The following is a 27,969-nucleotide window of genomic DNA, read 5'->3' on the forward strand; positions in this document are numbered from 1 at the left end:
ATTGCATTTTATTAAGCAGAAAGAATTTAAGCTCTATTTCACTTTACTATATATCAAGCACTTTGTAAGAGATTATAATTAGAAATTCATTGTATCAATTAATCTTCAAATAACCTTATATTACTATTACTGCATCAATTTACATCTGAGGAAATTGTCAAATTTGCAAAATAATTTTCAAGAGTCTCATGTTAAGATATACAAATAAAAATTGAAGCAATGTTGCAATTTTAAATTAAATTCAACTACTGATTGTCAGAAGTACATTTTACCCTAATCATTGCAAAGGTGTGAGACATTTCTATAGAATTGTGACATCATTTTAATATTTCTATCATGATGCATTACACACATGAGATATCTCATCATCCATCATTATGTTCATTTAATTTGAATTATATTTTGTTTTACCCACAAATAGCTCTCTGCTCTCTCATGTCAGGGTTAGACTGTTTGGGAGACACGGAGATGGAGTGACAGAAAATAGCACCTGGAGCTTCCCCCAGCAAAGGTGGAAGAAAAGCTTTTCACATGAGACCTTCAGGCCCAGGCCCTGAAAGTAAGGAGAAAAAGCTTCACTTAGAGGTAGCCTTGGGAGGGTTTAGGCAGGAGGGGTGGAAAATACCATCTTAGTGGAAAATAAGATAGTAGGCAGGGTGTGGTCTTGAGCCAGGAAGTAGAGGGGGTGATCTAATAAGGCAGGCCTGCCATGAGGAATAAAAGGGAATGGACAGGGAGAAGGTCAGACTTTGTACAATGAATCTGTCTTTGGGGATTAGTGGAGTGGGCAGGCCAAGATTGTGGGGTTGGATGTCCAATACAAAGGATATGATATCACATAGACAGAATTAGGGGGTCCTGGATGCCCAGTGGAGTGCAGCTGTGTACAGGAGTGATGTGGAGCTGCTAGCAGGAAGTAGCCCAGGGAGTTGAAGACCCTCTTCTTGGCTGTATAGGTCCCACATATGGCAGGGAGTTGGTCAGCATTCACTGAGGTATTGACTGAAGAGCCAGAGAGCACCCCTGGGAATGAGGTAGGCTATATGAATGAAACTAAATCAGCTGTTAACACCCCTGTATCCCAGATCAGCCCAGGTCCATGTATCAGAATGCTGAATGGGACTCACTGTGTGCCAGGCCCAACTGGGCTGACCTGGGAACTCTGGTTTCCATCCACTCAGCAGTTCCCCAAGGCTGCTTAGGAAGGTCTACCAATAGCGCCTGCCTCCTGGCCCCACTACCTGTGTATGGCTACCCTAAGGAGGGTCATCAGGGGCCATGGGAAGCCTCCATCAGAACAAGGCATCAGACTGCCATCAAACAAGGCAGGTCAGTGCCACCATCATTTCAGTCTCTATCCTCCCACACCAGGGCAAGGATATGGACTCCACCCAGAGATAGGGAAGACTATTAGACTTAGCTGGTAAGGCTGGAAGCTATGTGGAAAGGGTAGGCAAGAAGTGGCCCTGAAACAACCTCTGCAGAGATGGCCATCCTTAGAGCTGAGAACTTGCTGGGGTATGCATATGAGAGCGGAGACACATCTCTAGAGTCCAGCTGCCTGCCTGTGGCCAGTATAAGAGGCCAATGCAGGTTTGAATAAATAAATTATAGTGCATTTTCTGGAAGGGATTCCACACACACTAGTAAAGCATGATGAATAAGAATAGTTTCAAATGTGCAAATTTTTAAAATATAGTCACAAAAGAAGAAACTTCAGCACAAAACACACAGTGTAGTGGGACCCAGCCAGACCCACATACTCCAGAGATGGTGTAGAGAGACGCAGAGGTGTGGGACTGTGTGCCCACCCTGCTGGCTGGGCTTCCAGTGCTGGCTCTGTGACTGCCTGTCCTTTAAAGCACTTAACCCAAGGTGAGGATCACTTTCCTTCATTTGTCTGGTTCAGAGTTGGTCTGAAGGCCAGAAATGAATGGAAAAATGAGTAGATGGTGGTGAGTAAATGCAAACATCTAGAATTTGGTCACAAAGAGGATGCTAGTGACCTTTATCAGGGTGTAGGTGCAGCTAGCTACAGGGCAAGGACACTAAAAGGTGCAGAGACTGGCCCCTGAGAGAATTCTCATGGGGCTGGAGAGGAGATACAATGCACAGTTCTTAGGACTTATACCATGGGTGGCTACAAAAGGTTGGGCAGACTTGCTTGAGGGTCAGAGGTCAGGGCCCACCAGGCTAGGTACCTAGAAGCATGAACTTCACTGACCAGGCACAACCAAATAGCTAGGGCCCTCAGTAACCCTATGACAGGGTTGGAGTAGGTATCAATTGCTCATATACTCCCTCCACTACACACACACACACACACACACACACACACACACACACACTCATATTATTTCTCTCTCTCTCTCTCTCAGTGTCTTCCTCCTCCTGACCCTTCTTCCAGATGCACAGACTGAGAACCCCTGAGGAGAAATTCTAGACCACAGGCCCAGGACTGCACAAGGGCTCATTCTGCCTCTCTACTATCCTGGCTTTGCCCGCTGGACCCCTCTTGGTGCTGTAGTGGCTGCCATAGGCATCCATGCCACAAAACCAGAGTTTCAAGCCAGGGCAGGAGCAAGGGGTGGGGGAGATTCTCAGGATTGGGAAGCAGAGGGAGGGTGAGTCCAGGGCCTGAACAGTTTGGGAAGGCTTGGTTCCACAAGCCCTGACCCTCACAGACAGTTTATCACTTGCATCAAACAAGGGCAATAAACTGTGCCCCTCTCTTCTGGGTGGACTCCTGGAATCCCCTCATCCTCTTTGCCCAACTCATCTTCTACCCACACATATTCACAACCCCCATTCCTGATAACAAGTCTGTCCACAGAATTCAGGGCACACCAATGCCATTGGCTTCCCAAACTCTTAAATTCAGAGCCCACTTCAATTCCTTATCCAAGGGTAGGTGTGGGTACAAAAGAGAAATAGGAGCAAGATAAAGAGAAAACTGCTACACAAAAGGTCTGCCAAGAACTTCAGACAGTTGCCAACAATGAGCTCCTAACTCCCAGGGAACCAGTGTGTACAAGGAAATAGGTGCTCATAATTTCTAAGACATTGCTTGAGGGAAATGAGACAGAACATCTTGTACCACAGTTAGAGGTGGAAAAATGTTTTATCAAGGCTTCAGCACTGAGGGGACTTGGGTTCTGATGTACACATAGGTGACCAATTTGTGGCCCAAGAACATAGTGATTCTTTAAAGTGTGTGGCACAGAAGGTCACCTGCCATCTTCCTTTGGTGACAGGGAAGTCATTATTTATTGGGAGTATTTCATTCAATTGTGGATATTAGCAGTAAAACTAGGTCCTGTATTGAGACTTTCTCTGTGAGGCAGTGACTAGCAGGGTTAGAGATCCAGCCACTCTGTAACCATGAATGAATGGTGAGTCTGTGGCCCAGCCCCACCCTACCGGCTCAGGCAGTCCCTGAGCTCCAGTATCTCTAATCTACCATGGAAGTTAGCAGGGTTGGGGCTCAGGGCCTATGGTCATGCCTGTGTCACCATGGGCAGGGGCTGTGGAGGGGTCTCAATGAGTGCCTCGCTCCTGTGGGAGTTTTCTGTGGCTGCTGAAATAGATGACTGCACTACAGTGGCTCAAAAAAACATGCATTTATTCTGTCACAGGCCTGGAGGTCAGAAGTCCAGAATGCATCCTGGGGATCTAGAACCAAGGTGTTGGGAGGCCAGGCTCCTTTTAGGGACTCAGGAAGAGACCATTGCCTGACCTTTTCCAGCTCCCAGAGGATACCACATCCCTGGACTCCTGATCCATTCCTCTAATTTCAAAGCCAGCTGTGCAGCATCTACAAATCTATTTTTCTGGCTTTCTCTGCCCCACCCCCTCTCTCCTCTTCTCTTTCCCTCTCCCTCTCCCATCTTCTCTTCTTTCTCTTTCCCTACTCTCTCTCTCCCTCATCTCCTTCCATTCTCACATTCCTTCTCTTATACTGACCTCCCACCTCCCTCTTTCCCCTACCTTGGACCATCCAGATAATTTGGGATAATCCTCCATCTCAGGCCCTTAACATCATCCCCTGGGCAAAGTCCCTGTGATTACAAACCATAATACACTCACAGGCTCCAGGATTAGGAAGTACTATTCTTAGGGGCCCTCATTCAGTTGAGCTCAGCTTTGATCCTAATTCCCTAGGGATTAGGGCAGACTTCTCCTCAATTCCTCTCCCTTTCTATTTCTGTCCATCCCCAATCTGGTTATTTCTGGGGCTAGCCCAGGCTTATCCCTGCCCACATCCCTGGTCTTCCACAGTCCCTACTTGGTCTAGGATCACAGGTAAGGAACTATAATTTTAGTCATATCTCTGAGACATTTTGTTCCCAATTCTCCCTGGGTCTACTTCTTGTCACCAAACTGCCCTTGGAGGAAGATCTTATGAGGATCTTCAGTCTATGATGGAGACACCATGGCCCAGAGTCTCTGGGTGATTTGTCTATCAGAATTAGATCACTGGGCTGTCATCTCCCTACTCATACCAGTATCAGCACATCTCCAAGGACTCCTGGACTCTGTGCCCTCCCTTCCCCCCTCAAGCCCAGAATCTCTGGTCACGTCCTCTCTCTACACTTCCCATGGCTCTGATGGCCTTCAAGTGGCTTCATCCAAGGATCCTCTCACTTTCCTCCTCTGTTGATCTTGGCCCTGAACACTCCATGCCACTCTCACCATCTTGAAACTCTTCACCCTTCTGGGCCCCTCTCTTTGGTCCTCTATGCTGGTGCTGCCCTGTCACAACTATTGGGAACTGGCTCCTTGTGTACTCTGGGCCTGTTGCTTCTTTGCCTGCTCAATCTCTTAGCCTTGCTGGGGATTTATGGCTGCTGGAAACTGGTAATTTGGCTCTCCTTGTGGCAGCCCTGTGCCAGGATGGGCTTACCATTCTGAATCCCCACTGGAGGCAGGCACCCAGTGACAAGGGCTGTGTCTCCAGCAGCCTGTCCTCAGAGGTTCAGTTGGGTTCTGGACTGGACCTTACTGAGCCCTCCATGTTTGCTGTTTCACTGTAAAGTTGCTCCCAGTTCTGCTGCAGGTATGATCTCACCAGCCATGACCTGTCAACATAGTGACCTTGGCTGAGGGTTGCTTTCAGGGAAACTCTGAGCTGGTATCTGACATGTTTTATATCATGTGATCCAGACCACTTGGAGGCAGATGTCATATGTCATGCAGTCAGGGAACAGACTCTGGCCACAGAGATATTTGCTCAGGACTGCAGCAGGCAGGAGAGCTGGGTTTCAAACCCAGGTTTGTGGTTTCAGAGCTTCCAAGGCTCTGCCTGGACCACTATGTGCACTTGAGCACCAGTGCTGCTCTGAGGGGGAAGGTTAGTGTCAGGTTAGGCCTTAGCCCACAGGATGTTCAAAGACTCGCTGTCTCCAGGTCACAAGGAAAGGGAACCCATGCCTGTTCCCATTCCCTTCCACTGAGGCAGGTTGCTGTTTGTGCTTTGTGAAGCTGTTGTGGAAGCCACATCTGTTTCCCTGTGACAGCCAGGTGTTATTCCTAACTGCCCCTGCTGTGGCCTCTCTACCTTGGCACCCCACTGAGGGCCTCCTACCCTGCCAACCGGCTCTAGGTGTCTCCCCAGTTTCTTCCACTGCTGTGGCATGGTTTCTTTTTCTCCTTCATCCTGGACAGTGATAGCTAGAACACTGACCCTGCCTTGGTTTATTGTAGCTGCACCTTGTGGGGCCTCCCATGCCCAGTTGTAGGTTGAGAAGGCAGATCACAGAGGCTGAAGTGAGCAGGGCATCTGGGCCTACTATTCCCTGATGTGAGGGCAGGAAGGGATATTGAGAGCAGTTCCCTTTGGGAGTCAGGCCTCCCCCCAGAAGGAACCACTTTATTGTTTATTGCTGGGATCAATCTTTATCTGGAGCCCAGCTCAGCTGCCCAGCATCCTGACCTAGGGTCTCTCCATGGCTTCCATTCTGTGCCCCTTTCCCCCTCCAGGCTCCTGCATGTACCCTGGGCTCCACTGCCTTGGGTGTGAGTCTCTTAGGAATTGAGGAGGAATATCAAGGCCAAGAGGCCAGGCTCAGTGCCCACTCCCTCCCCTTTTGGGGAAGGCTTGGGTGCACAGCCTGTAGTGTATGGAGGGTGTGGTAAGCTGCCAGACCCTCCCAAGACTCCCATCTTCTTGTGCTCTGTCCTTCTGTTGTTGCTTTGGCCTTGTAACACTGGTTGAAGCTCTGCCAGGCCCAGGCCTCAGTGCTGCATGTTGGGAAGGGTAGGTTAAGTGGCAGGGCTCTTTATAGAGGGCACCTTCTTGGCCTTCTGAAACTGGTCTTTATGGCCTCCCCGACTTTGAGGGAGGGCCAGTGCTCCTGGTCCTGCCCTATCCACTGAAGAGGCAAAGGGGGCTAGATCTCTGGAAAGCAAACAGAGTTTGGAGGGGTCTGCAGGCTTTGGGGTGTGCTGCTTTCTGGCTGTTCACCCCTTATCTTGATGGGCTTATGAGCTAAGATCTGAGCACTGGGATTGGCTGGGGTAGGTTTTCCAGCAGGTGGACTTCAACAAACGACCCAGCCGCATGAGCTCCAGGCCCATCAGCTTCTCTGTAGTCCTGAAACTATCGAATGTCAACTTGCAGGAAAAAGCATACCTGGTGAGTTGCCCTCTAAGTCTCTGTAGATGGGCCTAGGGCTGTGCTGCATTGAGGTCACAGCAGGACCTCAGAGAGCATTGAGGTGGATGGGAGGGTCCTGCCATCCTATGATGTTTGGGTGTGGACCTTCCTGGTTCCCTGGGTTGGAGACCAGTGGATTCATAGTTCCAGCCCCCATGAGCCTGAGTGTGGCTGGGAGGTGTGGACACTTCCTTGTGGCCCCCACCCTGGACCTGGAGCAGACTCATCAGCCTGAGTTGGAGGACTCTGAGCATCTGGGCCCCATCCCCTGATGAGCTTGGTCCTTCCCTGCTGCCTCAGGATGGCCTAGTGGAGCAGCTGTATGACCTCATGCTGGAGTACCTGCAGGGCCAGGCCCACAGTATTGCCTTCCCTGAATTGGCACTGCCTGCTGTCTTACAGGTGTGTACCCAATGGTTGGCTCCCTCCCCAAATCCCCGGGGCCTGCTTTATGATGGACTTCGATTATCTTTTAATGGACTCAGTGACCTTTGTACACAGGGACTGAAAGGAGGTGTCTTTGTCCCAGCTTCACAGGGCTAGTAGCAGAGCCTGATCCTTTATGGTCTCCACACAGGCACCGCCTTGTAGCTGGACCCCTTGGACCACAATGTGTGGTACTGGTCTTGGGGGTGTAGGAGATTATCAGTCACTCAGCAGGTTGGGACAGGTCTGGATGGCTCACCAAGGATCCTAGCATCATGTTGGTCCATTGAAAGGCTGTCTAAGCCTTCCAGGGACCAGATCAGCCGCCTGCAGAAGTCTTTACACTGGGGTGGGCTGGTCCCTGACTGATTTCCTATGTGGTCCTGGGGCTGGGGTGGGGGTTTCTCTCTGCTTCTCCCGTGAGAGTATGGCTCTCTGTCTGCTGTTCCCTGTCTCTGGCCTGTACCAGGGAGGGTCACTGCTGCTGCTCACAACTGAGCTGCATCTGAGGCCCATCCATACAGGTTGTGTGTGTGTGTGTGTGTGTGTGTGTGTGTGTGTGTGCGTGCGTGCAAGGCTGCAGTCATATAGTTGTGCACACATGCATAGTCACTTGCTGTTCTTTGGCACTTTGCAGTGGCCTGGGTCCCAGATAGGAGTGCCTGGCAGTCAGGAAGCTTCTGCTGCTGGATTCAAAGGTCTCAGGGATAGGGGACTAGAGTAGGGGTAAACAGGTATTTTCAATAAGTGTTCTTGGATTTATGGTTGCATGGTTTCTCAGTCTGGTTACTGGCCTTTGGCCACAGTACAAAAGCAGCCACAGAAAGCTCATTGCATGTGAGGGAATGAGTGCAGCTGTTGCCAGAAGAGGTTTATTTACAGAGATGGGCAGGCTGGAGAGCAGCCTGATTTCATCTGTGGCCCACTGCCCACTTGTGTGCACTTGGGCTCTGGACCTCCCTGGAGTTGCCATGAGGTTTTGATGGGCCCTGGACTTCCTGTCTGCCTGCTGGGTTGATTGCCCCCCACTTCTGCAGTTCAAGTCCTTCCTCCGGGAGTGCAAGGTGGCCAACTACTGCCAGCAGATGCGCCACTTGTTGGAAAAGGTGCAGGAGAATGCAGAGCACATCCACAGTCACCGCCAGAGGGTCTCTTTTGGTGTCTCTGACCAGCTTGCAGTGGTCAGTAGGGAACTGGTATCTGAAGTGGGGGTGGTGCTGCTTGAGGGCACTTGTCAGGGAATGGCTGGGTTTGAGGTTTTCCCATAGTGGGACATGACTCTGAACTGCCCCACCCCTAGGATGCTTGGGAGAAGCAGGCCCGAGAAGAGGGGACCCCACTCACCAGGTACTATAGCCACTGGCGGAAGCTGAGGGACCGCGAGATACAGCTGGAGATCAGTGGCAAAGAGCGGGTACATCTGGGGTGCCAAGGGAGCGGGTGGGTCAGCTAGATTCAGATCTTGCACATTGGCATGACTTTTAGGACCAGGCAGAGATTTGATGGGGTCTTGGTGGTGGTGTGGGTGGGGCATCGGAGGACTATGGCTGTTTGAGGAGGTGGTGATCCTATGGGGTGGTGTCAGGAGTTGTCACAGCCAGGCATCTCCCAAGGGTAGGGGTCTTGGAGGGAATGGAGTGGCTACACATACTTGTCACACAGGCCAGCCTGTGGACCCCAGGAAGGCAGGTAGAAGAGGCAAGAAGGGCTTTAGCTTTTGACCCTGGGCATGGCTGTGGCTATGAGTTGGGGTGACTTGAGAGACTACTACTTGGAGTAGCATGCCACCAAGGTGCTGGCTGTCCTGGGAGGGATGATACGGATGTGGGAGCAGAAAGGTTGTCAAGTAGCAAGTGGCCAAGCAGGGTGCTCCTGAGGGATGCTGGAGGCTTCTGAGGGAAATAGTGTTGGCCTCTCTGAACCCCCTGCCCATGCCTACCTACTCCTCTGGTTCTGATTATTCCAGCTAGAAAATCTGAACTTCCCAGAGATCAAACGGCAGAAGATAGAGGACAGGTAGGATGAGGACAGGAAGGAATTTAAAGACCTCTTTGACCTGGACAGTACTGAGGATGAGGAGACCACAGACTTTTGGGAGAGAGGTGGGGGCTGCCCCTGCTGAAGCATGTGCTCCTGGAGATGGGGAGGGTGTGGATGGATGTGGGACCTCACAGCCAGAGGGGTCCCCACCTCAGTGTTTTCTGTGCTGATTGCTAAGCATGCCTACTTCTAACTATTCTGTTTGGTCTTCCACCTGCAAGTGGAGAGAAGGGTGGTCCTCTAGCTTGTGGCTTACCCTCCTGTGAACCTCTGCTGGTGGTCGCTGGGTGGGGGGGCTCATCATGGACTCTTCTGGGTTCACAGAAACACATGGGTCCCTGAGAACTCGGCAGGGTCTCAGGGCGGAAGAAGATGATAAGGACCACCAGGATGAGGAGGATAGCAGACTCAGAAGGTGAGTGGTTCTTGGGGCAAGGGATCTGGTCCTTAATCCCATCTGGCAACAGAGCCATGGGAGGGCAGCCCCAAGCCTGGCCCACTCCTCCCTGGGGTGCCCAGCCAGCTGCTCTGTTCTCATGGGCTCTAGCAGCCAGCTTATAGTGCAGCAATAAATTAATTAATGCTGTGATTAATTAGTGATGATTAACCTCCAAGACTGGCTTCCTCCCGATAAGCAGAATTTATGTAGCCTTTTCTCTCCCTGCAGATGAAGGCACAGTCACAGAGGCGGAGCTGGACCCTGGTGAGCTGTGGCAGCTGGCCCAGGGGCCCCAGGATGAGCTAGAGGATCTGCAGCTCTCGGAGGAGGACTAAGGGTCTCCTGCAGTACCCCAAAGGCCCTGAGGCCAGTGTCTGTGCAGCAGGAGGGCAGTAGACAGTGGACAGGGCTTTATTGTCACAGCACGACAGACCAGATGAACCAAGAGCTGTGCTGACCTGGGCAGCAAGAGCCAGCCCTATGCAGGAGGCTGGTTCTGCTGCCAGGTCACAGCAGCCTGCTCCACAGAGGTGGCTCCCTGGTTCCTCTACTCCTTTGTCTTTGGTTTGTCTGTGGACCTCTGCATTCACCCCCAGAAAGTTTTTGAAAACTCATTCAGTCCTTTTAAGTCACATTTTTTCCTTTTAAAAATTCTTGGTGTTTCTGCATCCAAAACTGAAAGGGAGAAAGCTGTGGGGGAGGTACCACTGCATCCTGTGCTGGGACTGTGGGCAGCCTGCTGGCCAACTCAACACAGAGACTGGGTGGCATCTGGGGCCCCTGGGAGTATTGCTGCTGTTCCATTCTCTGGCTTGGGTGAGGCTTGGCTAGTGGGTGGGTGGCTCCCCCCATAGGGGGAGTTGGCTGTTGGTGGGGACAGGGGCTGCTCTCTGGAGGTAAGCTCATATTCAGGAGCCTGCAGGGTTGGCGGCTGCAGAGGCAGAGCCACAGGGAAGCTGGCCATGTAGAAAACTCGGCCCAGGCGCTTGGCCACCTATAAAGAAAAGCCTGGATGGGTGCCTGCCAAGGACATTGGGTGATTTCAAAGAGCCTTTATGCCCTCTGCCCACTGTCCATGCTTACCTGGGCCCGGATCTTGAGGGCGGGCCCCAGCTTCAGCCCCATAGTCGTCAGCAGGTGCTCCTCTGTCAGCAGGGGCAAGGTCTCCCCATCAATTTCTTGTTCTCTGAATACCTAGAACAGGGATAGGGTCAGGCCTATCAGTCCCACACAGCAAAGGCCCAGAGAGCAGCCAGGGAGAGTAAGCAGGCTGTGTAGCTTTCAGGGAGTGGTCAAATGAAGGAATCCCCTTTTGCTTTGGGCAGGGGCTAGCATGAGGCAGGAGCAGGTGGGGCTGAGGGGTGTAGGGAAGGGAGAGGAGGGCAAGTGACAGGCCCGCTGCACACCCAGGTCAGCTCTGCCTCACCAGAGCATACTCCCCACAGCCAGACAAGCCCCCAATGAAGCTGCAGACATCATCCACAGTCCACTTGCTGACGTCCTCAGGGGATGTGGCCACCTCCCCATCAGCAAAGAGTCACCCCATGGTGCCTAGGTGTGAGTGAGTGTCACTAGGGCTTTGTTCCTCCCATCCCATACCCCACCGGTCTGCTGACCTTTGCTTGCCTTAGTTGCTTAGAGACATGCAATCCATGACTTAAGATTTTTCGACTGTGGAGGCCTTGCACCCCCTCCCCGTACAAGACCTCCAAGGGTGGCTGGCCTGGGTCTCCACACCCACCTGTGTGGAAGTATGGGCTGACCGAGTAGGGGAAGCCCAGGGACAGAGGAGGGGGCAGGGTGGAACCTGAAAGAAGCCCCTTTCCCTCAGTGCTGGTCCCTCCTAGGGCTTGACCTGGGGTGGAGCCCCGGCCCCCTGTGGGTGCTATCTCCAGGTCCTCTCCATCTGAGTCCTTGGGGGCTCTTCTGAGACATCTTGAGCCCAGAGCCCAGATGCTGTTGTCTCCTTGGATTCGCTGGGCCGAACTGAGGCAGAACTAGGGCCCCCCCTTCCGCGGTGCTCTGCCAGCAGGCTCCCGGGGTGAGGTTGGAGGCTCCGGACCAGAGACACCCTGTGAAGGCGAAGCGGCGCGGAGCTATGTTTCAGTACCAGCATGGCCCCGCGCCTCTGCAGCTCCTCTGTTCTGTCTGGGGCACGCAGGGCCGCTTCAGGTGCCAGCAGCTGTGGCCGGTGTGTGTTCTCCAGCTCTTTCTGGCGAAGCAGCTCCGCGGACATCTCTAGCCTAGGCCAGGAGTAGTAGGATCAGCTTGAGGGCTAGTGCCACCCACCTCCCCTCCCGGCTTTGGCCGCACCTACCGGGCCAAGTTCTGTTTACGCAGGAGCTCCTGCTGCAGGGGGAGCATCTCCGCCTGGGCGGGGGGCAGGAAGCTGTACCCTGGGGAAAAGGGACAGACCAGGGCCAAGTGGTCAAATGGTGCTGGCCTGATGAATTGGCCCTCTGCACCACCTTGGTCCATCCTCGACATTAATGGGCGACCTTACAGGACCAGTTTCAATGAGCGTGCCCATAGGACATAAAAGACGTGCACACCTGCCTATTCCTTACCTGGAGTCTGGCACAGAGCCTATGAAACCCCCAAGAAAGGGGGCCTGAAATGGGAGCCCAGGGCGATGTGGGGGGCATTCTGGGGCGACAACAAAGGGGGCGGCTGCGACAGCTCCCTGTGAAAGGCAGGACTGAGGGGCGTGCGTGGCTTGCCCGGCCCCCTCCACGCCCCAGATTCCCCTAACCGCGTCCAAGCGCATCCTGGTCGCCGCTAATTGCTGGCCCTGCGGGCGGTCGATGTGCCGCTCCTTATGGCTCTAGGTCGAGCGCTGCCCCCGCTCTAGCCCCCTGGCGGCGCCAATTAATCTCGGAGGAGGCGCTAACCCGGAGGGCCGTGGTGACTGCAGCGGTAATTACCGCGCGGCCCTCCTCCCCACCCCCTCCCCGTAGCTGGCCCAGCGCTGCCGGGGGCACAAAGCGTAATTAGCAGCAATCCTGAGGCAGCGGCAGCTGCAGACGCCGAGCTCCGCGGTGGAGGGCAGGGGGTGCGCCAGACTGGAGACGGCCCGCTGCGGGGGGGGGGGGGCATCCCTGAGCGCCTCCCTGCTCTCTACAGGTCGCCCCCTGTCCCCGCCCGCCTGGGAGGCCGTCTCCCCAGACGGCTAGTGTGTCTGAATTGGCGAAGCGGGCTTCGCTCCTCCCCCAGTTCTAGTCCTCTGGCCGACCACTCCCGACTTACTTTGGGCTGGGTTTCCAGACTTCCAGCCGCTCTGCCTTCTGCTTCCCCAACCTCATCCCCCCCTCACTGTCCCAGGGGCACCTGGATTTTGCTGGATCCCAGTTGCTCAACAAAGAAACAAGAGTGACCCTTCACATTCCTGCCCAGGGTTCTTGGCACCCAGGTACATACTGCCCCGGAAATGTTTTCCTGGGCCTCTACCCAGCTCAGCCAGCTGCAGGAACTTTTTGCCCAACAGACCCTAAACCCAAAGCAGGCAATACCCACATGACTGTGCAGCTGCAATCAGGGAGGAGTAAGTGGGTGGAAGGTGCAGGCTATGGGGCCTGCAGAAGTCAGATACCAAGCCCCAGTACCTCTCTGAGAAGGACCGGGCAACAGCTGGAGCTGGAGCTGGAGCAGTGTTCTCCCGGTGCTGAGCCAGACCCTGCTTCCGGTGCTGACCTGCTGTGGATGAGGGCAGGTGAACTTCCAGGCCACTGGGACTCCTCGAAGCTGCAGCTGCTACCTCCTGCCGGACCCTCAGGAGATCTGGGGGTGGGGGGGTAGGGGATGGGCAACAGCAGCGACCCTGAGGCCCAGCCTTCCCTGGACTTCTCCCCTCATCCTAGTGAGCACAGGACACTGGCCCAGGGGAGCCCAGGAGAAAGGGAACCAGGGGCCCACTTCCACACCATCCCTGCTGTGTGTCAGGCCTGATGTCAGTCACTGGGGCCAGAGGAGCAGCCCCAGGGCAGGGGAGACAGGTTTGCAGGAGGACCTGAAAGGAATGTGAGGTGGGAGGAAAGCCCAGTGTTGGTACGCAAGGCTGTGGAACCTGAGGCTGGAGCCTTGAGGGGAGGGACTGTGCACAGATCCATGAGAGCATAGACCAGTTCCTGGAGGTCACTGTGACAAGTCTAGGAGTGGGTCTCCAGACTCCACCAGGTGACCGTCTCCTAGATGGGAGGCAGGAAACTGAACCTGTACACGTGGCCACACCTCCACACCAGCATACACCAACATCCGTTCACATCGGTCATCCAGCAGTGGTTGCATACAGTCAGCATCCAGCAAGACCACACCAGGCCCATGCATACGCATCCTTGCAGGCACACCAGCCACAATCTCTGGACGCGGCGATGTGCAGTGGTTTGATGCACTGTGTTCCTGCCCAGGGCCGGGCCTTCGAGTCCCCACCACCGCCCTTTGCATACCTTTGCCGCTGAGCCGCCGCCTCTGTTTATAAATTAATTACCCGAAAAGCGGAGGTGGGTCTGCCCTGGGCTGGGTGCCAGCCCGCAGAGCCTAGCCTGCTCAGCTGCCCGCGTCGATCCCAGCGGGGCCTGCACCCCCGCCCTCCAGCCCGGGGTCACAGCTATTTGCAGCCGGCTCCTAGGCTGGACGGTGCGCACCGTGATTGACAGCAGCTCCCTGGCGGCCGCAACCACGCTCCCTCCCCCACATAGGCCTGCAGAGCGGGCCCCAGGCAGAGCAGGCAAAGCAATTAAATGGGAAGATTTTTAAATTATTAACATTTGGTGAATTATTCAGACTCTTGGTGCCTTGTGCAAGGAGAGGAAATCCTGCCCCTTCACAGTACCCCATCCACCTCCTACCATAAAAGCCAAGTTCACCTAGCAGGAGACTAGCCTGTGAGGCTAGAGTGCAGCTGGACAGGTATCTGACTGCTCCCTGGGCTATGACCACAAGGGACAGAGCAGACCCAGTGAGTGGAGAGGGGCAAGAGCCTCATCCCAGCCTCTAGCTGGGCCTCTCTTGGCATCCAGGAGGCCATGGTGGCCAAACACAGCTGCCTCTTAGTCGTCCTGTCTTTCTGGAAGGCTTGCCCCCCATGCAGGACAAAGATCTGGCACTATTTGAATGTGACCACAGGTCAGCGTCCACTGACTTAAATTTGTGCACCAACTGCTGTGGGAGTCAGGAGAATGGGCACAGACCACAGGGTCTCCTGGATAGGGGGCAGATAGGCTTACTCAAGCCCCTACCCCTTCCTCTCACCTGGGATCACCCCTGAGTAAGCTGTGTGCATGCCTGGAGGGGATCCTGAGAATGTGATGAAAAGTGGGGACTTGGAACAAGACCTGGGGCAGCCAGGCCTCATCGCCTACCCACAAAGGGCTGGGGGTCACTGACAGATCCAATCCTGGTCTTGATGTCAGCAGCCAACACCCTCTTCTGGGGTGGAGAGGCAACTGAGAGTGTACACAGGTATGGGGGCAGGTGGGGAGGTCACATACCATGGCTGGGGAGGCCCAGGTGGTAGAGACGCTGTGGTTCCTCGAAGCTGCCAGCCTCACTGAGAGCGGAAACCAGCCGGTGGTAGTGGTCCTCAGGCGCCATGCTGGGTTGCAGCTCTGGCAGCAGCAGAGTCTCTGCATTGGGGTAGCACATAGGGAGGGGATTTTCCTTGAAATACTACCCAGGCGGAGAGGCAAGTAGGGAAGGCACACCTCACCCTAAGCCTAAGACCTTCCACCCCTGCTACGAAACCCAAGTCCCTCCTCTGTGCACACCTGCCCCTTTTGGAAGGTCTAACAACACTTCCAAGCACTCAGTTACTGCTTCCTCCTCCAGTGACCTGTCCCTCCTCCCTGGGTTGGGCTCCCACCTTGAGGGTACTCAGACTCACACTCGATTCGCTTCGGGCCTTCTTCTCTGAAGAGCAGTCACTGGTGACGTGCGGGGAGCAGCCCAGTCTCTTGCCTAGCAAGCCACCTGCAGAGGGTGGAGTGAGCCACACCCAGTCTCAGGGACTGGAGGAGGAGGCAGGAAAGACCAGGTGGGGAAGACCCACCCCTGCCCCAGCTCAGTCTAGTGAGCCCCAGTCCCCTCCACTCAGGAGCATCCTGGGTGCTGGTGGGCAAGGCCTTGCCAGCCCTGGGTCCCAGGCTTCCACCTGGTGAGCCCAGCTGGCTGGAGGATATCATGACAGGTATGGAGCAAGGCAAGGAAACAGGGCAGCCCTGACCCTGGGCCCCAGGCTGCATTTGAATAGAAGTGATGGGTGTGACACGTGACTGTGACTGTGTCCCCAAGGGCCTCTGGCTGCCCCTAACCAGCCAGTCCATTCCCATGTGTGCTCATGAGCCCACCTCAGCTTCTCCTGGAGAACAGAACTACCTTCCCTTTCTGAGAAGGGCTGGGGTGGGCTGTGCAGGTGCTGGGGAAGAGAGTCAGTCAGGAAGGCACATGTCACTCCCCACACCAGGGGTGTGCTCAGGGGAGCCCTCCTCTCTGCACCAAAAGCCCAAACCCTCCTCTTTCCTGCACTCAGCCTTGGCAAGCACATACCTGCCCAGCCAGGCTCTGCGCTCCAAGGGTCACCCCTGGACAGCTGACCTGCCCTACACAGACCCTAGGTGCCTGGCTCCTGGTCTGCCTATTCCTATACTATCCCCTCTAGAAATCACATCTCCACATCAAAAGCTGCACACAGGGCTGGGGATGTAGCTCAGTTGGTAGAGTGCTTGCCTCACATGTAAGAAGCCCTGGGTTCCATCCCCAGTACCATAAAAATGAAATGAAAATAAAAGCCACACACATCTATAGGTCCCTCTCCAAACCTGTCCCTGCACCCCCAAGCTCTGCTTCCTCCTGAGGACCCTGACATCAGGGGGCCCTGCTGATAGCAGGTCATCATCCTGGCCTCCAGGTCAGACCCTATTGCCTCTGAAGACCCAGGGTGGCAGGGATGAGGATTGCTCCTTGTGTAACTCAAGCCTTTTATGACACCTTGGTACTTGGGGGTCCCCAACCTGTGCCCCCAGGAAGCCCTGCTGTCAGCTCAGGAGCCTAATTCCTTTTCCTTATTCCTTTAATCTGTCATTTTTATCAGGCTAGGGAAGTGCGGTGGCAGCCAGAGCACTGATCAATCTCCACATTACAGCTGACAGAATGATGCTAATAACTTATTGATCTCAGCCACCTCACTGCCACTGGTTTAGCTGGCTGGCCCCAGGCCCTGCCCCAAAGACAGGGGGCAGTCCCCACTGCCTGCATGAGGGGTCAGGTTAGACAGACCCTGTAGGACAGATGGAGGGCACTCAGGTGCACATGGGCATCACGAGCTGCGTGTCAGAGTCCAGCAAGCAGGAGGGCACCCCGAGCGCACCAGGCAGGGAGTGGGTCTTGCAGCCTCTCTCCACACCTGCTGCCCATCTTCTGCTCCCTGTACATGCTCAGGGGTCAGCAAGGGTAACCTCTGCAGTCTGTTCCCTGTTTCAACAGTGGCAACTCCCGCCTCCTTGCTGGGCTTCTCTGCTCCTGGGGAGCTTGAGAGTCACAGCTTGGGGGAGGTGATACTGGGGTTGGAGTGCCCCGCAGTGAGACCCAGCCTTGTAGCTGCCTTGAGGAGACTGCATAAGCTCAGAGTCACACCTGATGTAGGCAGTGACAGGAGGCAGACACACGTACCAGGGGTGGACCTTAAAGTCACAAGACCTGCTCTGAGCTCCTCAGTCCTCTGGGATCCTTCCTGTCCATAGCCCAGGAAGCTGTGGCTCGAAGGACACCCCCTTGGGCCACAGGAAGGAAGTAGACATGGTGACAGGTAAAGACCACTTCAGGGCCCAGAGGAATCCCACGGGGAGCTGCAGACCTGGCAGGTGCACGCGCGCGCGCACACACACACACACACACACACAGCATCCTGGCTGCTATGCACAGCATGTGACCTGCACTCACTGTAGAGTGTGGAGGGCTACCTGGCAGGGTGAGCAAGCCCTGCAGGAGACACACAGGGCACATGCAGGTCTGTGTACCTGAGGAGGTTGTACATAGGCAGGAGAGGGCCTGCTTCCTCAGAACATCTCAATCACTGAGGGGCTCCCTCGGCTCCGCCCGATCGATGGGGCAATTAGATTTTATCAGCCACCTCCAAAGCAGCTCCAGAAGCAACCCCCACCCCCATCCACAAGGGCCTTCTGGGCTCATGGGGGCTCTGTTGGGAGTGTCCAGGGTGGTGGGTGATGCCCACCCTGCTTTCCCAGAGCAGTAGCCATTGTCAGAAACAACCCTGTCCAGGGTCCATGTGACAAGGCCCCTGAGGTCAAGTTGTGCCCACTCTCAGCGGTGGCATCTTGCAACCCCTCATGACCTGCTCCATGGGAGACTGCCTGGGTCCCCAAGCTGCTCTCTCCCTCTGAGTTCCTGTTGCCTCCAGGAACCAGATCTCCTTGGTGGCCCTGGAAGCTCCTGGGCCAGCACCCTCTTGGCCTACCTGAAGCGGTTCAGGCTGCAGGGGATGGGCCCTTTCCCTCCCAGGACCCCTGAGAAGCAGGACCAGGCCGACATGCCCTGTGGGTTTGGTGGGAGGTGGGCATTGGTGGGAGGTGAGCTCTGGAAGGTCTTTGCCTGTGCCTGTCTTGTGAGGAGGGGGTGGTCGGCCTCGAAACTCCAAGCCCACCCCAGCAGCAGCCACGCTGGAGCTGCCCTGGGCCGCCAGTCTGCCTAACTGCCTGGGATTAACACAATTACCATCACATGGAGCCCCAGGGGACAGCCGGCCTCACACCTCCCGCCTCCTCTGCTGGCCTCCCTGGCTGCCCGCCAAGGCTTCCAGAGCTGCTGAACAGACACAGGGAGGGTGGCTGTCCCTAGGCAGAGCTGCTGTGGCCCTGGCAGCCCCATCATCGCCCTCAGGACACAGGGGCCTCCTCACCTGTGGGTCCCAAGCCAACCTCCACACTGCCTCTCTGGAATTCACAGCGGCTCTGGTTCTCAGGCATAATGAGGTGGCGGCTTCAGTGCACACTGGATATGAGTGTGGGAAGGTCACTGTCCTGGCTGCAGCAGAGCAAGACAGAGGATGGAGCCATGAGCCTTGGCAGTGCAACCTGATGAGCATGAGTACAAGGGTGCTTGGGGCTGAGGACAGTGTGCACTGAGCATGGTGATGTGTGCGCTTACCTCTGTGGGCTTGGGATGCCACAACTACGCACACTCAGCAGGCAGGCCAAGAGAAAGCAGAGACGTGGCACCTGGACCCCACTCCAGCACCCAGCTGGTCTGTGCAGAGCCAGAGCAGCCCCTCCCACCTTCCTCTCTCCAGAGAGGCAGTGCTGTGCTCTGCTCCCTGCCTCAGAGGGAGGACAGGATGGCCTTCTGTCTCACAGGACAGACATATAGAGGGCACACTGTCACCCATGTGCTGCCAGCTCTGAAGCAAGCACCTGGCACATGCCACTTTGGTTAAAACTTGCAACACCCTCTTGGGGCCCTCATTTCTCCAAATCAGGAAACTGAGGTTCAGACCAAAGTCCTGTAGATAAAAAGATCTGCCCTGGCAGGCTCAGGACACCTGTGATCCCCAGGGTGCACCCAGGCCTGGCCTTGGAATCACCCTGCATGTGATTCTTTGTCCCTTCTCCCTCCTGCTGAGCCCTCACCCACAGCCCCAGAGAGAAGAGGGAGGAGAAAGTGGGGCACCCTGGGGTTATGTGAGCAACCCCATCATCAACAGAGAAGGATGGGACAGGAAGTCAAGGCCAGCCAGAGCAGGGGCAGGGAAGCCCAGTGCCCCCAGCAGTGCCCTCCCGGCCCACCTGTGGTGGAGCAGCCTCTTCAGCAGCACTGACACTAGCAGAGCCTCCTCACAGTGACCTAGGAACCGACCCTGAACCTTATTAAATAGCCCCCAGCCCCCAGCCTGGGCTGGCAGGAGCCAGGCTAATCCAGGGCCAGGCCCTAAGCAGATCAGTTTCAGCACCAGATACCCCGGGGCGGCCCCAGAGCCCCTAAGAGACCCAGATGTAGGTTCTCCCCCACCCCATGAAGGCGGGAGGCAGGTGGGGAGTAAGTACTTTATGGGATTATTCTCACGAGGCTCATCCCCCATCATCCTCACTGATGTGGGATGTTGGACAGAACTGCTGTCCTCAGCATGGGGAAGGGGCCTGGGCTGGCCGGGTACAGGGCTGCAGCTGCCATGGAGCTGCTCCCCACAGTGCACTGGACACTTCCTGCTTCCAGGGACTGGAGAGGTGAGCACAGTAATTTCCTGTGAGCCCTGGCCTGGACCCCCAGCAGCACCTGCATCTGGGACCAGCCTCAATGACAGCGATCGGCTCAGTAACACTTGGGGATTACCCGGGCTCTCGAGGTGCAGGCCGATGGGGGCCACCCTTGGCTAGACAGGACCTGCCCTTGCATTCCACACCCAAGTCCCTGCCTTGGGGGTTCATTCCTCAGGTCCCAAGATAGGCCAGTCCTGAAAACCTGTTCTGGTCACTTAGTTACTCACTGCACAAATTATGCTGGGTTCATTTAAAAAAAAATGCCAAGAGACTCACACACAGGCTGTAGAGGTGAGAGCTCTGCACCTGTCTTCACAGTGTGGGGCCACTACACACAGGCAAGGCCTCAGCAGGCTGCTGTGGCACGTGGGGAGGAGACTGGGGCAGGGTCAGGAAGGCTGCAGGGAGGGTTGTGAGGAGGCCAGGAGAAGGGTGAGAACCGACTCCCCCCTGAGGGCCTCCCCACCCCAACTCTCTCACATAGCCTTCACCAGCTGGGGGCCCTAGAGGGTCAGGGACCTAGAAGGCCCTTCTTGCCAGCCAGGCTGCAGGGGCATCACAGGGCAGAGGGGCCCTGGGCCTTTGCTTGCAGCCAGCAGCAGGCATCCCCAGCAGGACTGGTCAGAAGGACGAAGAGGACAGACAGATGCAAGAGGCAGACAGACCAGTGAAGAGTGACAGACAATGGGGATGGACAGACAGTCGGGATGGGACAAACACAGTTGGTGACCCAGTGTGAGGCAGCTGGCGGTCCACAGCCCTCCTTGTCCAGACACTGGGGGCTGTTAGCAGACGGGATATGATGGGCTGTTAGTCCTCTGGGGTGTGCTCTTCTCCAGAACTGTAACCTTCCCTTCAATGAAATCCAGAAAGTCATCCTTGCCCCTCTGGATCCTCTGTGGGACCAGGGTCTCCACTAATGCAGGCCTGCTTCTTCCCAGGCACAGCCAGGCTGCAGCAGCCAGTACTGGTAAGAATTCAGCATGGGACTCCTGGGGCCTCCCCGCACCCCAAGGCCAGGTGTACGCCAAGGAGGTGCAGGTCCGGAGGGGAGGCACAGCCATTGGGTTTCCCTGCAGGCCTTGCTGGCAAATTTATCCTGTAGCGTCCAGAGTAAAAGGCTCATAAAATGTCATCAATGTTCATGACGGTTCATAAAAATGATCCGTTGAGCTGGCAACTCCAAAATGAGGTGGAAATAAGTTTAAAGATGTTTTTATTGTAATTCGGCTCCAGGATCCAGACATTCTTGAAGACATAAATAATGACACCTCTGGCAGAGATCTAGGACAAGCTGCCTTCCTGCAGCTGGGCCTGGGAGGCCAGGCACCCACAGCTTGAGTCCCAAGAGGCTTTCCCTGCCCTTGGTGCCCACTGCTCCCCATCAGGCCTTCCTGTGGTGCTCCCCTCGAAGCCCTGAGGAAAAACTTGGCCCCAATAACCAGAAACCAGCCCCTGCCCCTTGGGAGCAGGAACTAGGTCCCTGACACCTGACCTCCTCCTGGCTTCTTTTTTATCCTCTATGTCTTGGATTCACAGGCCCCAGCCTGTTTCCATAACCCAAATCCATGTGAGGAAACCCCAACCTTCCAGGGTCCCCAGAAGGATCTTTCCAAAACACAGACCTGGTCACTCCCTGCTCAGGAACTTTCTGTGGCTGGCTCAGGTTGGAGAACAAAGCCCAACTGGTCCAGCGGCTAAGGTGCAGACCTTTTAGCATCCCACTGAGCCAGACCTGCCATGTTCCCATTCTCCTCCCTTCCATCCCATCCTTCATCCCTCCACAGCTTTGCAGACCACCTTTTCCCAGTGAACTCCTATGCATCCTTAAAGAACCTGCTCACAAATCACCATTCTCCCTCCTGGTGGGTCTCTGGGAGGGTGAGAGGTGAAAATCACAGCCTCATCTTAGAGCTGTTGGGCTCCAATGGACAGTCCAGTGGTGAGGTTCATAGCATGCTTTGTCTCCACGGGTGGGCTGTCTAGGACCCTGCCCATGCTGTTGAGGCCTGGCACAAGTCTGCACTTGGCTGAGATGGGCCTCCTGATCTCAGTTGGGCACCATGCCACCTACCTTCCAGGCCAGGTAAGGACACACATCCAAACCAGCCTGGCAACCGCATGGCCCACACTGGCTCACACTGACTGGGACAGAGGACAAGACAAAAGACCATGGGTAGAGGAGGGAAGCAGGGTGGGTGGGACCCAGGAGAAATGGCAACAGCTGCCCCTGCCCAAGCCAGGCTCCTACCTGCAAGATGTCTCTCGGAAGGAGATGTTCACATCCCAGTGGGTGTGGACTCTACTGGGAGAGAAAAGAGGGTCAGTGGCTCCATTACTGGCACAGAGACAGCAGCGGGGTGTGGGCCTGACTCTTAACATCCCACCAGCCAGAAGCCAGGGCAGTCATGAGGGTGGCACCTCATGCCCAGTTCAACCTGGTGGCAGCTTCCACTGAACAAACCCAGGGCTTGAGATGCTCTGGCCTCCCAGAGATGAGGACGAGGAGCAGGCTGAACAGCCCCGGGCAACACCAGGCACCACAGCCCCCACCATCCTTACTCACAGACACCCCACCCCTAGGTGCTGGCAGGACGAGGCCCATATCAGGAAACAAATTTCTGGGAGGTTGTGGGTGTCAGCCCAGGTGGGTACCGGACCTTGGGTCTCTCTGCTGGCCAACCTCTACCCAGAAGTGACCATGGCATGGCTGAGGCAGAACAAGGTGCCAGGGCACCAGTTCAGGAGAGAGGACAGCCTCTGCCTGCACCCCCACCCCACAGCAGCATTCCAGAAGACCCCTGGTCTTTGTGCCCCCTTCCATAGGAGCCTGAGCCTCCCCGCCCAGATCTGGAGTAAGTACCTTCTCTTCATGATTCGGACATGCAGATCATCCTCCTGCTTCAAGCCTGGCTGCCGTCCACAGGCTGGGCCACCTCCATCACTGTCACCATCACTGGCAGAAAAGCTGGGGTTCTGTTCCTTTTTCAGGGAGCGTGCAGGGGGCAGGGCCACTGTCCTTTTGTCCGCCAGCCGCCCCCGGTTCTGGGCAGGAGGAGGAGAACGTTAAGGCTGAGCTAGACATCAGCCTCCTGGGCCTGGGCCAAGGCCCAGGGGCCTCATTGCTGTAGGCACAGCCTGTGAGGACAGCAGAGTGTGGGCTGTTCTGCCTTCCCAGCCTGAGTGCGGGTACCCACCCTGTGGCAGGGAGCCCTGGGGATGCCTAAGCTATGACCTTCAGCTCCTTCCCTGTGTCCCCAGAGTCTTCTGGGATTGTGCATACAGCCTGGGGCAGGGATCATGGGGCTGGTCCTGGTGGGTGTGCAGTCAGGGAGCAGGTCCCTCTCAACGTGTCTGGCTGACATCCCATCTCCTCTGTCAGTCCTGAAAACTTACAGCAATATCAACAAGCAAAGTCACTTTTCTTTTTCTTTTGCAGTGCTGGTGAAACTAGGGCCTCACAAAACACTCTGCCACTGAGCGGCAGCCCCAGCCCCTCTTTGCTATTTTGTTAGCACCATGAAGAGCCCAGCTCAGGGGAAGTCTGTCTGAGACTGCTGGTCCCTTGCAATCTGCAGGCCTGGGAGCCACAGGCTGCCCGAGAGCACTGACAGCCCTGACCCTTGGTTCCCCAGCCCTGATGGTTCATTTCTCTCCTCAGTGTCCCCCCCTGCACCATGTGTAAGTGTGTGGTGCTGTGTATGCTCAAGCTTGGAGCTCTGCACCCAGCTCACACATTTCTGCACAGAGCGGTGGACATGAGTGTGTGGCCCCAGTCCTGGCATTTCTCTACCCTTCCTGGCTCCAGGTCCTTCTGCCCCAGGGAAAAGAAAAAAAGTCATTGATTATTTTCCAGTGTACAGAGGTTTTTTCTTACTTGGTTAAGAGGCTGCTGGCTCAGAGGCTACATGGGCTTTCAGAGTATCTACTTTCCTCTCCTGTTCAGTCCTCCCATTGCCAGAAAGAGTTGATCCTCACCACACCCATGAGCTTAGTGAGGAAGGGGTCAAGGAGGGTCCCTGCCCCAGGTCATCCAGGATCCTGAGGTGGGCTGCTGCATGGAGTCCTGTCCTTGCAAGGACGCTTCTCTTCAGATTCAGCACCACATCATCTCCGGACGCCTGGCTCTGCCCAGCTCAGTGCTCCCTCCCCTAGCTCTGGGAGCCACAGTATCCCCCAAACCTGCCCTCACACATCTGCTGGGGTCTGCCCAGGATACCCTGATTCCCTCTGTAACATGGTGAGTGAAATAGACCCAGCAATATAAGGGCACATGGCATGGGGCCAATGGGTTTTCAGGGCCAGCCCACAGGATGACAGGGTCCAGTGACAGCAGAGCGCAGGGAGACGGCAGTGGTGAGTGCCCACCTATGTCTCGGCCTCTGTCAATCCATAGGTTTGGTATCATTTTCAACACCCCTTGGCCCATGGCTCTGCCTTGTCCAGCCTGCCAAAGCCCAGTGCCAGGCATCTGGAGATGAGCTCTGCCCTTCTCCTCAGTCACCTTTCAGCCTTAGGTGAAATACTCTCATGAAAAGAAAAGGGGTATTTTCTCAAAGCCACCTGCTTCCCCTCTTTTGTGGCAGAAATACTCCCATCCAAACAGAAAGTAGAACCCAGACTAGGAGTAAACATCTCTCTGCCTCTCATCTGTGGGAAGAGAAGAGGGGGACACAGAGTCTATAAGACTGCTACTTGGAAGGGGGCCAGGACCGGCTGGCTGGGAAGGAGCCCAGGCTATATGCCAGTCTTAGCCACATGAGGCACAGAGCTGGGCACAGGATCTTCCAGTCCCTGGTATGCGCTGAAAGCACCCTGGAAGGTTAGGTCTGGGGTGGCTCTTGGGGGTAACTCTATGGGGGAGCATGCTGAGAACCCAGATGGCCACTCTAACCCTGCCCAAGGATGGGGAACACATGCCCCCCCATACATCAGAGACTTAGCTCCCCACTGCTCAACAGATTTGAGAACCTGGCTCCTAACCAATAATTGACCCCTTCTGAAATGGTGAGAATGGGTTCCAGCATGCACAGTCACATGCACACCATGTTCTACCCCTGGAGTATCTGTGACCATGAAGTGCACACACCTTTGAAACTGGCCACAAGGGTGGGTAGAGACAGCCTCTGTGCACCAATAGGTTGGGGCTAGAAAGGGTATCCATGGAGATACCTCCAAGGAAGCGGCCAGGCACAGAGAGGCCGGCAGGCCCAGGTCTGAAGTGCCCTTCACTCAGGGCAGGAACCAGGGAGCTTCAGAAAGGCAGCAGCTCCATCCCTCTCTGAGCTTCAGATTGCCACTTGAGGTGATGGCAGATGTTGAGCTCAGGTCACCCTCTGCCCCTCTCTTGTGGCAGGCCTCAGGGGTGGCAGGTTGGAAACTGTGGGGCACTCCCATCCAAACAGAAAAGAGAACCCAGACTAGTCTGAGGTGGGCACCCAGAGGATCCCATCCAGTTCCAGCTGCCTGAAGGGGTGCCACGATGGAGAGGGACTTCAATCTTTTGCCCAGTAGGTATGTGACAGCAAGCAAAAGGTGTTTCTGCACACCTGCTTGGGGAGCTCTTGTACAGGTGCCCTGTGCTCCTGTAGACTCAAGTGTGTAGGGCGGGTGGCTTGAGGCTGTGACTGTGACAGACCAGGTGTGGGCTGGGCCTGTGGCTCTCCTTCCCCTGCCAGCATCCATGTGTCCAAGATTTCCCAGCCTGCTCAGCGTGCATCCTGCAGAGCCCACGGGGAAGCCAGGATACCCCACCACCCGGTCAAAGGGAATAAACCCAAGGTGGCAGCCTGGGCCCTCCAGGACCACTGGTACCTCCACCCCTCCTGCTCCTTCCTATAAGAGGGGACTGCTGGGTGGACCTAGGAACAGCAGCCTCCACCCCCCATGTCCCTAGAGGCACCCCACAGGGGGAGCTTCCTCTCTAGAGGCAATTTCCTTTTCAGATCAACCCTCTACTCCTCACTGCCTGGAGTCTCATACCTGCTCCCCAGGCCAGTGGGGAGGCCAGAGATTGTCTATCCTAGGTGGGGTTCTTGCTCTCTGGACACCTACAGGCAAAGACCCTGCCCCAGCCAGGCTCCATGTCATGGACCCTCCGAGGTCCAGACCCTTGCAGGGCAGCACTTCAATATTAGGAGCACCAAGACACACACCACTCAGGCTCAAGCCTGGGGATAACCCAGATGTGCAACCTGGCCAGCTAACACTGTTACACCTCAAAAGAGTCCTGCCCCAGCACCCAGCACCTCTCTCTGCCGAGCCAGATGACTTGGTGATCTCCAGACCTGGGACAGGGAAGTCCCCAGGCCCAATGAATGACAATAACAGTGGGAAGACCCTGGAACCTGGAAGGCTGGAGAAGTAGCTCCAAGACACCCATGAGGGAGGCTGCTCAAGAACAGGCAGGACCCGCCCTTCATCCAAACAGGAGAGGATCCTGTGACCCAGGATTCCCACCCATTCCCAGGGATGGTCTGGAACAGCACAAAGCAACCCCACCCACCCCATCTGCCCTGGGAGGATTCCCTCCAGCCTGCCCAGAGGGCTGAAGTTAGGACTCCCAATCTTAGAGATCACCAGGCTCTCAGGGGGGTCCAGACACCCCAACCCAGCTTATTCCCAGGTCTCACCACAGGCGAGGATATTCGACAGCCCAGGAAGTCGAAGATTGGAGGATGCACCTGCAGAATTCCCTTGGACATAAGCGTCTTCAGACTTTTTCCTGTGAGGAGAGCCGAGCACAGCTGGTGAGGGGCAGTCAGGGCATAGATGGAGCCTCTGGGGCGCCGTCACCCGCAAAGCCAGTCCCCACTCCCGGAAGGTGTATGCAAGGCACACCAACCTTCCAAACCCACTGTTGTCCAACTTCGGAGCCTGCTGCCCGCCCCACCCTCTCGGAGGAGAAGGGGATCTGCTGGGCTCTGAAACTCAAATCCTGGGCGAGGCCGTCCCCTGGTGGAGGGCGGCTTCCTCTCAGCCCTGGCGCCCCTCCTCCTGCCCCACCCTCTCTTAGCTAGTCTAGCCCGAACTGTGGCCGGGCAGTGGAAGGCTGAGCTGGGGAATTGGTGAGCGGAGGCGCAGTTGCGACCCAGGCCTGCGTCAGTCCCCAACGCAGGAAAGGGCAGCCACTGCGCAGCCTGAACTCCTAAACCAAACGCTACCGGGTCCCAAACTTCCCAAGACCCTCGCCAGAGGGTCACTGCGCTTATCAGGTGCCCCCGATCCGGCCTCCAAAGGTGTATTGTCGCACCTTTGGAGTCACCATCCAAACGGGCTGCTCCAGGTCTCGCTGACACTGTTCCAGCTCCGCGCGCCCACGCCCCGCCCCACTCCCGCGGCCCCACGTACCTGTTCAGCCCCAACCAGTGTGCACTCACACCCCGGCAGCACGTGCTCTGGAGCTGCAGCGCCCTCTCTGGGCCAAAACCAAGTCTCCCCAGTGGCAGAGCGTAGGGCTCGGACCCGCGGGTCCCCAGTAGCGAAGGAGAGGGACAGCGGCTTGCGCCCCCTCGTCGGCTGCACCTGTGTGGCGGATGCTGCGCTTCCAGTCCTTGGCCGTCTGGCCGCCGCTGACGAACTGGAACTCCTTGGGCGTGAGCCACTCGCTGCGGTGGCGGATGGACGGGCCTTTGCTGCCCTGGCAGAGTTTCCGTACGTTGAGCAGAGCACGGTTGGCGCCACACTCCACCTCGATGCAGGGCTCACCGTTGTCCAGCAGCGGCTGGAAGTCCGCGGCCGCTGCGGCCAAGAGGAGCTCAAGGGCCAGTGGGTCTCTGGGCAGGTGGAGGTTCGGCGTGGCCTCGTGCAGGCTAAGGTAGGCGCGCGAGGGCCGGAGTGGTGGAGCCAACAGTTCTTCATAGCCTGCAGCAGAGGCCGGCAGCGAGGCGGCGGGGGGGGGGGGGGGCAGAGCTGCTGCTGCGGGCAGCGGGGCCAAGTAGCCCGGCAGCGGAGGCAGAGGCAGCGCGGCCAGGGTCAGGTGGAAGGTGGCCAGGGCCAGGGCCAGGTCCTCGCGGCCCGGGAGCTCCTTTTTGACCGCCGGCATGTCGCGCGGGTGGCCCAGCAGCCGGCTCTCGGTCGCCGGCGCAACTTATTTTGGCCCTGGCTGGAGTTGCGTCTCCGCCGGCCCTGAAGGCGCCTGGCCGCGC

At 56.2% G+C, this 27,969-nt stretch overlaps 1 pseudogene; it reads right to left on the minus strand.

Moving 5' to 3' along the window:
* Window positions 1–9,920: 9,920 nt before the first annotated feature.
* Window positions 9,921–27,866, minus strand: LOC144252880 (sterile alpha motif domain-containing protein 11-like; annotated as a pseudogene).
* Between the last annotated feature and the right edge of the window lie 103 nt (window positions 27,867–27,969).

This window comes from Urocitellus parryii, unplaced genomic scaffold, assembly GCF_045843805.1.
Source record: "Urocitellus parryii isolate mUroPar1 unplaced genomic scaffold, mUroPar1.hap1 Scaffold_62, whole genome shotgun sequence".
NCBI lineage: Eukaryota > Metazoa > Chordata > Mammalia > Rodentia > Sciuridae > Urocitellus > Urocitellus parryii.